Source organism: Microcebus murinus, chromosome 23, assembly GCF_040939455.1.
Source record: "Microcebus murinus isolate Inina chromosome 23, M.murinus_Inina_mat1.0, whole genome shotgun sequence".
In the NCBI taxonomy this organism is placed as follows: Eukaryota; Metazoa; Chordata; class Mammalia; order Primates; family Cheirogaleidae; genus Microcebus; species Microcebus murinus.
The window spans coordinates 33,252,562-33,261,261 of NC_134126.1; the positions used below are offsets into that span (position 1 = coordinate 33,252,562).

At 35.6% G+C, this 8,700-nt stretch overlaps 1 pseudogene across 1 annotated transcript; it reads right to left on the minus strand.

The window, feature by feature from the left end:
• Positions 1-294: 294 nt before the first annotated feature.
• Positions 295-1,884, minus strand: LOC105860010 (ADP-ribosylation factor 4 pseudogene; annotated as a pseudogene). The gene has a single exon (XR_012914497.1). The product of XR_012914497.1 is annotated as an ADP-ribosylation factor 4 pseudogene (transcript).
• Positions 1,885-8,700: the final 6,816 nt, after the last annotated feature.

The window sequence follows — 8,700 nt, forward strand, 5'->3', positions numbered from 1 at the left end:
ACGCCATCAGAGAGTAACTTGTCAGGGACTCATCTCAACAGTTTTCTCCTCAGATAAAACTCACACTAAAGTTTCCCTTATAATGAATTATATTCTCCACTTATTTTCTATTTCTTGATCCATTTTTAGTTCTTGTATTTCTGTTTTCTTTTAATTTCATGAACAAAAGAATACATTTGCATGAAACATTCAGAGTATTAAATGTGGTTAAAATCTTGAAAATCATCCATAATTTCATGTTGACTCTGCCTGTCCATTTCACTGCACCTCAAAAACTCAGTAGTTTGGTGAACATTTTTTTTTTATGTTTTATCATTTTATTAGGAATAATTCCAATTGGGTTATGAAGAAAATGTATTCATTGAATTTGATGAGTTTTCCAAAAACTCTTAATGAGGGTATGTTCACCAATAAACAATAAAACATCAGCAGAACTATCATATACTGGGCAAAGAGTCAGGGTGATACCAAAAGCAACATGCAACATAAAAAAGATACAATATAAAGGAAGACAATCTGCTGAGTATTAGAAACCATCTCAATATGAACTCTTTGCAACCAGCACAGAACTAATGAGCTATCAAATCCAAACTATACGAAGGTAAGTTTGGCTGATGGAGGCCATGAGTCAATATGGGTGAAAAAGTGAGTTCCTCAGTGCAAGAGAGCTGAATAGTGTTTTGGAGCATTTCCCTGGCGGGTACAAGCAGTATTAGAAAATCTTTTTGGCAAGGGAGAGAAATAAATACAAATGGAATGCTACATTTTTAAATCAGCAGACTGTCCCAGGAATGATAAAGGTATCAGTAAAGTAGCAAAGGGATAACTTTAAAACATTATTTGTTTGTTGTGGGCTCAAAAAACATTCAAAACTGATTTCTTTAGAGGTTTCACAATAGCTATGTCCAGGCATTTAGGGTAAAGGGAGGTAAAATGAAAAGAGGACACTTTTTTCCCCAAGGAGAATTTCTTTAAAACCAAGCATATTGCTAAACAGCAACATTATACTTGGTAAACAATAATTGGCAACAAAATAAGTTTAAATGCTGTAATATTCTGCCCAAACCAGTCCCAGATACTGTTTAATAACCAAGATGCAAACTAATTTTGTTGTAACAAGCCTAGACCAATTCTATCAAACATGTCCTTGGTTAGATATCCAGTTTCATTTAACGTTTTGAAAGCTCATTTGACAGCCAGTCAAGTCCCTCATACAGACCAGTTCCTTGTGTAGCACAAGTGGCTTGAACATACCATGTTCTATTACGAAGAGACTGAAGACCTAATTTATCTGTCATTTCACTTATGGCCATGGCATTTGGCAAATCCTGTTTGTTTGCAAAAAGCAGCAGCACTGCATCTTTCAATTCATCTTCCTGAAGCATTTTCTGCAGCTCTTCTGCTCCTTCCTGAATTCTTTCACGATCATTGCTATCTACCACAAAAATAAGACCCTGGGTATTCTGGAAGTAATGCCTCCAGAGAGGCCTAATTTTATCTTGACCACCAACATCCCATACTGTGAAACAAATGTTCTTATATTCTACTGTTTCCACATTAAAACCAATGGTAGGAATGGTGGTAACTATCTCCCCCAACTTCAGTTTATACAGAATTGTCGTCTTGCCAGCAGCATCCAATCCAACCATCAAAATGCGCATCTGCTTCTTGCCAAAGAGGCAGGAGAAGAGAGAGGAGATGGTGAGGCCCATGGCGGTAGTGGCACTTGCAATGGGCAGAAGGGGTTTGGGGCGTCCCCAGGCCTTCTCTCTTCACGCTCCCGGCAAATGGGCGACTGGCGCGGCAGCTCAGGGTTTGGCCTTAAAGCTCCGGCTGTGCCACATCACGCGACGGCCCTGGCGACTCCGGCAGCGGCCCGGCCCCTCCAAGGCGGACAGAATCCGGTGGTGAACATTTTTAACAGACATTTTTCCTCTGAATCATCACATATACACACATGTCCTAAATTTGGTGTTTCATTATAAATAAAATCACATGATATGGATTTTTCGTGACTTGCATTTTCTTGAGTATCTTAAAGATGCTATGTGAGGCCATAGGTGCCTATATATTTAAATATGTTATATTTTTAATAATAAACTCTTTATTTTAGAATTGTTTTGGATTTACCAAACAGTAGCAAGGATAGTACAGAAAATTCCTTTATACGTTTCATCCAGCTTTCCTTATTGTTAATGTCCTACAGTACTACGGTACCTTAGTCACATCTAATAGGGCAATATTGATATTATTATTAAACTCAAAATCGTACTTTATTTGAATTTCCTTATTTTTAAAAATTCTACTTATTTATTGATTGATTGATAGACAGTTAGATAGATAGATAGATAGATAGATAGATAGATAGATAGATAGATAGATAGGGTCTTGCTCTGTCTTCTGGGTCTAGAATGCCATGGCATCAGCCTAGCTCACTGCAGCCTCAAACTCCTGGGCTTGAGTGATCCTCCTGCCTCAGCCTCCAGAGTACCTGGGACTATAGGTGTGCACCACAATGCCAAGCTAATTTTTCTATTTTTAGTAGAGACAGTGGGGGGTGGGTCTCACTCTTGATCAAGCTGGTCTCAAACTCCTGTTCTCAAACCATCCTCCCACCTTGGCCTCCCAGAGTGCTAGGATTACAGGCATGAGCCATCACTCCAAGCTGAATGTTTTTACTTGGTAACTAATATCCTCTTTCTGCTTCAGGATCTCAACCAGAATACAATGGGACATTTAGTCCCCATATCTCCATACTCTCCTCTAGACTATGACACATGCTCAGATTTTACATGTCTGTGGATAACCTCAGCAGTGTGAGAATTCCTGTTTAGATATATTTTTTAATGCACTTCAATATGTTTTGTTTGTATGTTTGTTTTTTATGTTTTTCTCATAGTTAAATAGAGGTTAGGGTTTTTTTGGAAGAGTATCACAGAACTGAAATACCATTCTCCTTAAATCATATCAAGGGCCCATGCTATGAACACGGCCTGCCACTGACGATGTTAACCTTGATGACCTAATTTGTCAGGTTTTTCAACTGTGAAGTTACTCTTTTTCCACCTTTTTTCCTACTGTATGTGGTAAGGAAGTCACAGCTTATTGGATGGGAGTTATGTTACCCCTCCTTAAGAAGATGTATTTTTAAATGTTTGTGCTTACCCCAAAGTATGAACCAATTATAATTTATTCAACTATTCCCATAGTTATTCAGTCTTTCAATGTTAAAAGCAATGCTGAAACAAGCCCCCTTGATACATAGTATCTTTGTGTGCGTATGATTATTTCTGTAGTATGACTTTTTAGCTTCCTAAGGGTAGAGTAGATGGGAAAAAGACATGTGCACATACTCTATCTCGATGAATGATATCCAGTAACAGGTCTCAAACAAATTTTAACAATATACATTCCTTTAAAAGTTCTTAAGTGTATTTTTAGGTCCGGCAAAAGGGACTTTTTGTTTACTCACATGATAAAACCAAATATTCCCTTAGATTTTATATATTTTTTTTCTAATTTAAATATGGGCAATTTTTATTTTATCAGAATTTTGTCTATTTTACAATTCTTTTATTTTCCTTTTTAAAAAATTTATTTCAGAATTTTATGGTGCTACAAGCATTTGGGTTACATAAATTGCTTTGGTACCATTTGAATCAAAGTGTGCCCATCACCCACATAGTGTCCATTGTACCCATTAGGTGTGAATTTACCCATTCCCTCCTCCCCACGACCTGCTTGACATCTGATGAATGTTGTTTCTTTATATGCACATAAGTGATCGATTAGTACCAGTTTAATGGTGAGTACATGTGGTGTTTGTTTTTCCATTCTTGTGATACTTCACTTAGAAGAATGGTCTCCAGTTCCATTCAGGTTAATACAAGAGGTATTAGTTCACCTTTTGTTTTATGGCAGAGTAGTACACCATGAATACATATACCACATTTTATTAATTCACTCATATATTGATGGACACTTGGGTTGTTCCCACATCTTTGCAATTGTGAATTGTGCTGCTATATAGATCAGAATGCAGGTGTCTTTTTCCATAGCAACAACAGAAATAAATAAATTAGACCTGATTAAATTAAAGGCTTCTGCACAGCCAAGGAAGCAATCATTAGAGCAAATAGATAAAACCTACAGAATAGGAGAAAATATTTGCGTGCTATACATCCAATAAAGGGCTGAGAACTAGATTCTATTAGTAACTCAAGCAAATCATCAAGAAAAATCAAACCACCCCATCAAAAAGTGGGCAAAAGACATGAACAGAAACTTTTCAAAAGAAGGCAGAATAATGGCCAACAAATATATGAAAAAATGTTCAACATCTCTAATCATCAGGGAATGTCAATCAAAACCACAATGAGATATCACTTAACTCCAGTGAGAATGGCTTTTATCAAAAAGTCCCCAAACAACCAATGATCGCAAGGATGCAGAGAGATAGGAACACTCAAACTCTGCTGGTGGGACTGCCAACTAATACAACCTCTGTGGAAAGTAATATGGAGATACCTCAAAGAACTAAAAGTAGAACTACAACGTGATCTGGCAATCCCATTACTGGGTATTTACCCAAAGGTTTTTACATAATATTTTAAAATTTTATTATTTTCATCCATTTTTGATAAATAAAATTATTTTGTGTGTGTGATATGAGGGAGAAGCTTAACTTGATTATTTTTAGTAAATACTACTTACTGAATATTTTATCTTTTCCCACTGATAGAAAATACCACCTTTAGCATAAAATTGCTTCACATTTATAAACATTTATACAAATGATCTATATCTGTGCCAGATCATGCTATTTTAATTACTAGAGTTTGTGGTATGTTTTGATAGATATCTTGTAAAACAAGTTATTTTATTATTTTTAATAATCCTTCTTTATTCTTATTTAATTATGTTACTTATTACAGATGAGCAGAATCACATTGTAAAGTTCTGCAAATAGTTGCAATTTTGATGGAGATTTCGTTAAATTCAAACATTAATTTTTGGAAAATTAGCCACTTAATAATATCAAATTATTCAATTCAGGAATATAAATGTTCTCCATTCATTCAGATCTTCATTTATCTTCTTTGATAAAAATTAATAATTTTTCATGCCTATCGCCTGCATATTTTTGACAGTTTTGCTCTAGTGTATATATAGTTTTTATTGTGTTTATCTGGCTAACTTACTGAGCTATCTTATTAACTCCATTTTTTAAGTTTATTCTCTTAAAATTTTTAAGATAATTGTATCTTCTGACACTAATTTCAGTTTTGTCTCATCCTTTCAAATATTCATTTTCTTTCTTTTCCTTTCTTATTGAATGTTAGTGTAGCATTGCACAGCAGTGGGGGTATTTTCTGATTTATTTTAACTAGAATATTTTACATTATTATGCCATTTGCTGTAGGTTTCCTCCAGATGCCCTTTGTCCCTCTAAGGAAGTTTTCTTCTTATTTTCTTTATTATTAATTTGGAATCAGGAATGACTATTACATTTATCAAACTTTTTTGGCCTGCTTTCCAATTATTATTTTCAAAAATATTCTAGTGTACCAATCCAAGAATGGATTAATAAAATGTGGTATATGTATACCATGGAGTACTATTCAGCTCTAAGAAACAATGGTGATATAGCACATCTTATATTTTCCTGGTTAGAGCTGGAACCCATACTACTAAGTGAAGTATCCCAAGAATGGAGAAACAAGCACCAGATATATTCTCCAGCAAACTGGTATTAACTGAGTAGCACCTAAGTGGACACATAGGTACTACAGTAATAGGATATTGGGCAGGTGGGAGGGGGGAGGAGGGCGGATATATACATACATAATGAGTGAGATGCCCAGATGGTCATGCTGGAGACTCAGACTTTTGGGGGGAGGGGGGGAAATGGGCATTTATTGAAACCTTAAAATCTGTACCCCCATAATATGCCAAAATAAAAAAAAATATTCTAGTGTAGTGATTATTATTTACTATTGAACCTTCTTTTTCTTTCTGTGATTAAACTTTACCTGGATGAGATATATTAGTCCCATGATGTGCTGCTAAATTCCCTTTAATAATGTTTTCTTTAACATTTTGTTGTTAATATAAATAATTTGAATGAATGTATTAACCATGAATAGTTTTGCTAGACACTTAGAAGACTTTTTGTGTTTTTCTATGTATTGATTTGGCTTATATAGTTATTACCCATATTTAATGTATCATAAGAAATTTTCTGAAAGTCATCTGTAATTGATGCTTATTTGGAACCAAGTATTTGGAGCATCAATAAGCATCAATTTGGAACCAAGTATTTGGCTTTTTCACTTTTTTTTTTACATATATTAGTCTCTTCTTCCTTTTCTTAACAAAAATTTAGGCATATATAGTTTTTAAAAAAGTATCTATTTCTTCCAAATTTTCCGACATGTTCATATAAACTTTACACACAGTATTATCTTATTTTACAATATCCCCTGTACCAGTAATTATGGGCTCTTTCTGACTTCCAATGTTATCTTCGTGTGTATCTTCTTATTTTTTTTATTAAACATGGAACATTTGTTTCTGATTTACTTCAAAGTACACATTTCTCCACTAGTGTTTGTTTTCTGTGACTGCTGCAATGAACAACCACAAACCTGGTGGCTTATAACCATAGAAATTTATTCTCTAAGTTCTGGAGTCACTCGAAATCAAGCTGTCAGCAGGGCTGTGCTCACTCTAAAGGCTCCACTGGAGAATCCCTTTCTTTCATCTTCCAGCTTCTGGTGGCTGCACTTGTCCCTGGGCTGTGGCCGCATTCGTTCATCTCTGCCTTCATGGTCCCATTGCTGCCTCCTTTTCTCTCTAATGTCCTGTTCTTCCCTCCTACAAAGACACATGCCACTGTATTTAGGGCCCACCTAGATATGTGTAGGCAAGCCTCTCCTCTCAAAATCCTTAATTTAATCTTGCTTTTTCCCATCTGGTGATATTCACAGAGGGGATCAGGACCTGGACCTGTCATTCTGGAGATCACCATTCAGGCTATATTCCACTTTCCATTTTCAGGCTGCTACAAAATTTTCCACAAATATTTTAAAAATTTGAAATTTTTATTCTATTCAGATACTTTACTTAAGCCTTCCATTCTTTGACTATGTGCTACTTCTAGAAGGTAAATACTGAAAATAAAAATAGCATTTACATTATTATGTCTAGGTTTATATTTCCTGGACATAACATTATGTCTAGATAGGTATTGTTCACTGCACAGCCAGGTAGTGTGGTAGAAATAGACCTTCTCTCTCTATTGCCACCACTCCTCTGTCAATTGAAAGATACTTTTCCTAGTGTGTAGCACGAAGGAATTCTCTCTTCTTCTTTCAGCCAATTCCAAATTTTGGTTTCTTATATAGGCTTTTAAATTTTCTTTTACTCTACAGTTTTTAGTTTCTCTCTTCTAGTTGGTTGATATAAGATACTATGCTTTCCTCAACTAACTTCTATCCTTCCTTCTTTCCATCAAATTACAAACAAAGAATTATCCTATCATGCGTGTTATTTACATTGCCTACTTTACTCGGACCATCTACATGGTGACGGTTATTTCCCCTGCTATGGATTTGAACATATTCTTTTCTCTTGGGTTTTATTATTTTTTTGATATCCTTCAATCCTGTTTTTCATATTCTTTTAGCTCTGGAATAGATTGTTAGGGGGTACTGGGATCTCTTTAGAAAACAATGCATTATATTTTCATGGCCATTCCCTCAGAACTTAATTCCTATCATTTGTTGCCCGCTTTAGCAATATTTCTTCTATTGTTTGTTACATGTATCAAGTCCTGGACTAGCCTTTAAGCTTCCCTGAGAACAGGCACCATAGTCCATTCCTACAGAATCTCACCGTAGGACCATGTCCTGACTGTGTATAAGAGGAGTTAAGTGAACATTGTTCACAGATTTCATGACACTGACCCAACAAATACTGACAGAGCACCTCTCAGAGGCCAGGCATAGCTTTGAAAAGTAGGGAAAAAGAATTGAGTAAGGCACAGGAGGTCCCTGTCCTCATAGGATTATACTCAAATGCTTCATTGTATAGCATTCTATCTAAATTTGAGTTGACTTTATTTAATGTGATTAGACTAAAACCTGCTGTGCACCTATCCTATGCGTGTTCATATGTTGGGGTTTCTGTGGGAAGGAAATGATAAAGACATGAAAACACAGGCATAGGCCCTGACCACATTGACAATTTCATGAAGCATTTATGCTATATAGAAGTGCAAGCAAAATTGAAGAAAGACTAAGAAGTTAATGTTTTGCAGGGAAAAGAGTGAAGTTTTCATGGAAGAAGTGATCTCTGAGTTATCCTTGAGATAGAAACAATTTGAGTGGGTAGAATTTAGGGGTGCTGATCAAGAGAGTGAGGAAATGGAAAAGATGGCACTGAGCTCAGCGGGTCCCCTTCATCTCAGAGCAGCTACGAAATTCCTTTTTCTTCCTTATATAAAATAGTGTGCTGATCTCCAGGAACAGTCAGTTCTAAAGATTGCCAAGGCCAAGAACTTAACTGTACCTGTCCTAGTTCTGCCAGATCTATATACAGCTCTGTGTATAGCTCTGGTCATACACACAGTCTCTGGGGGATTTATTTTTAATTTACTGTCTTAAATTTTATTTCTTTTCTTAATTTGTCATAATTAAC